The 3348-nt window shown below is 37.7% G+C and overlaps 1 long non-coding RNA gene across 1 annotated transcript; it reads left to right on the top strand.

Moving 5' to 3' along the window:
- The first annotated feature begins 438 nt into the window (after positions 1–438).
- LOC133734175 (uncharacterized) lies at positions 439–2763 on the top strand. The gene is made up of 3 exons (XR_009858124.1): positions 439–1454; positions 1695–1969; positions 2108–2763. It is a non-coding gene; the product is annotated as an uncharacterized LOC133734175 (long non-coding RNA).
- The last annotated feature ends 585 nt before the right edge of the window (positions 2764–3348 follow it).

Genomic DNA, 3348 nt, shown 5'->3' with positions numbered 1-3348 from the left:
TACCTATATACCAGGTTATGAGTAAAATCATAAGCTTTTCTTTTTTATTATTGTTATTATTCAAGCTAAAACATATAATTTACTTGAAGGAAACTTAGTTATGAACTATATAACTATATATTTTTCAATATAGTATAAAATAAATGGCTTGCTATGTGAAATTCAAGTACCAAATAGCGCTATAAAGATTAAATCTGTCAATAACCATTTGGTTATTGCATGTGGTATAAAAGAATCTACAAAACTTGCTGAAAGTTCTAAATAAAATTATTGAAAATTGATTTTAAAACAATGTTTTCTATTAATTACATATACTAAAGCGCTAGCACTTTATAAACAGTACCATTCATATTGATTTACTGTTTTACCCCTATTTGTTGTTTTATTACGACTATGTCATTCAACCTTTAGTAGGGGATGTGTTGTGGCATAGTGAGAGCGAGGGAGTGATGGAGAAAGAAAGGTTGAACTTGGCTTGTACAGATATCGAGATAGAGAGCGAGGGAGCGAAAGCTAATCCGAGTAAGATGGGTTTTGATTGTATGAGCTTAATGTCTGTGTTCAAGGTGTGCGAAGCAGCGGAGAATATAGAATTTCAGACTAAATCTTCTCCAACACAGCACAAAGGATAGTTTCTGAGAAAGATGGAAAATGGTCGATAAAGCCAACAGAGCTGTAAGCCCCTTTTTATCTTTTCTCGCCAAAAGGTAATCCCTATCTTAAAGTTTTGATCTTTTTAAGTTTTTGGCTTCTGGGTTTTGTGGGGTTTTGAGGTACGTTTTGTCGTTTTGAAGTGAAATGGCCCGAATGGGTAGGAAAGTTTGGAACTTTGTGGTATTAATTACCTTTTGCTTTATGGGTTTTTTAGGTTTTGAATGCAAACGTATGGGTGGTCTAGGCTCTGTATACAGTCTCAGCGCTGCCTAACCTTCTGCATAACCATCTGCTGTATTGCTTTTGACCTTTTGTAATGTCAAAGATTAAAATCGCAGACCTCATCTATAGGCGATAGAAGAGAAAGCACTTGGTTTTTGAACATGGCTTCTCAGGTATAGATATAGTTAAGAACTCCATGAAATTTGCGCATCGGAAAATAGGAGATAGTTATATATGCTGATTGATGTATTGTAATGTCAATTTACAAGTGGCAAAATGGTTTTGTTCGGGGCACCAATAATTCAATCACTCAAATCAAATGTGTTCTTCTTAAAGAAGATATTGAAGTTAAGCAGCCAGGACATAATTGGCTCTGGAGGGTAGGGACAGTTTATATACTTACATAGTAGATGACACCATGCCCTTTGCTGTGAAAAGACTGAACAGGGGAAGTGCATATAGAGATCGAGGATTTGAGAGAGAACTTGAAGCAATGGGGGATACAAAGCACCGGAACATCATGACTCTTCTTATATACGAACTGGTAGCTAATAGAAGCTTGGATTGAGTGCTTCAGGGTGTGCATATATTAATTCAATTTCTACATTGCTAAGATTTATACATTTGAGTTTCAGTATTAATTTAGTTTGCCATACTTGAAAAGTGCATATGAAATACTGCTTTGAAAGTAAATAGCATTTGAAACATCAGAATTCCTAAGGAACACGAATAAAAGTTGAATACTTGAAAGTTTTCAGTTCCATGGTCATTAATCAATATGTTCATTAATTTTTATGTTTACTGTACATGCAATGCAGGAAGATCACTGTCCAACAAGCGTTTGGATTGGCTGTCCAGATACAAAATAGCACTAGGTGCTGCAAGAGGAATATCATAATTTCATCTTTGAGAAGTTACTGAAAGGCTTGATTGGATTTGAAATTTTCAGTTTCAAATGAAGCTTACTTCTATATGCATGTTATCTTCATAGTGTGCATATATTTATATTCGTGTTACGGTTAAAGCATCACAGAAAACTATATGAAGCTTATGTCCCGATGAAGTACAAAATCTACCTGAGGAAGATGAAAAAGTAAGATATCCAATTTCATGCCTATTGAGTTTTACTGCACAATATGAGACAATGTTTCATTTGTCTCTAATTGCTAATTAAAGCTTAACCTAATTCAATTTATTATTATTATTATTATAAAATATGTAATGGCACTAGAAAAGGCGAGTGGGGAGTTCATCTTACCCCACAGGCAACTGCAGACAGAGCAAGTTCCAGCTCTACGCCTTTCAATTTTTTATATATTGCTACACATGTTTGCCTCCTTATTATGATAAATAGAAGCACCAACCTTATTATCAAGGCTAACAGGTTTCAGAATGCATACCACATCAACAAGAGAGCTAATGGAACTGCCAAGAAACCAGCACCCAGACTAGCTAGGAGATGAGTGAAAATATTGTCAGCGAACCCTGGAAATTTCAAAACTGTTTGCATAAGTATGAAGAATCAGGACTGATTGGGATTATCATATTCTAACAACTTTATTAAGCAGGTCCAGTTCATTATGAACCAGTTTGGTGTTTGGTTGCTGGGGAAGATCAAATTTTTAAATTCTAAGAATTTGAATTTCTGCTATTAGTTTATTTTTGGGATTTGAGGATATCAACATGCAACCATAGATAAATTGATGAGTTATCGTTGTGTTATGTTTTAGTTAGATAATATATAGAATGATGAGTGTACTGAATTTGTAAAAATTTGTGCTTTGGAATTTGTGAAGGTAAAAGGTTTGGTGTTGCAGAAATGGCTACTAGAGCTGTATCAACTTCCTTTACGGGGCTAAACAGCAGGGAGACGATGTTGGGTTTACCAAAAGCATGGAGAACCTTGTGGCAAGGTTGGTGCTCTCCTCGTCCACAACGCTTGAAGAAGAAGTCAGGTCAAGGGACTACCCCGACGACTGCACCCCACGGTGCTGGCACGCCTGCGCACACGCTCAAAAGAGACAGTTTGCAAGCCAACTGGTTTTTGCGCCAAACATTTTGGCACGCCCAGTGGGACCAACTAGTGTCTTTTCGTGAACGTTAGCCATTGGGAAGTCAAGCGAAAACCCTTACCAAAAGGGCTACGCTAACTGCTCAAAGCATAAGACCTCCAGTTACACACCGCATCCTCGTGCGGAGTGTCGTGGTCTTTCTGAAGAACAAGTAATTCAACGATTCTCTCTCCATTCCGAGTCCTCCAATATGTCAACGGAACAAGGAGAGAATCACCAGACCGCTGCTGAGGGTCAAACTACTACTGCTACTCAGGCCAATGAGCCTGTCACTTCCACTATCTCCAACACAGTGGGGAGTAGAGGAATAGAGGCTTTCGTTGCAAAGCCTATTCCTGAGGGAGCAACAACCGAGGTCGCGCTCGCGATCATGAGGGAAAACGTCGAAAATCATAGCAGG

This window comes from Rosa rugosa, chromosome 2, assembly GCF_958449725.1.
Source record: "Rosa rugosa chromosome 2, drRosRugo1.1, whole genome shotgun sequence".
In the NCBI taxonomy this organism is placed as follows: Eukaryota; Viridiplantae; Streptophyta; class Magnoliopsida; order Rosales; family Rosaceae; genus Rosa; species Rosa rugosa.
Note: the sequence above shows the minus strand (reverse complement) of the source record. Positions and strands in the feature narration are given on the sequence as shown.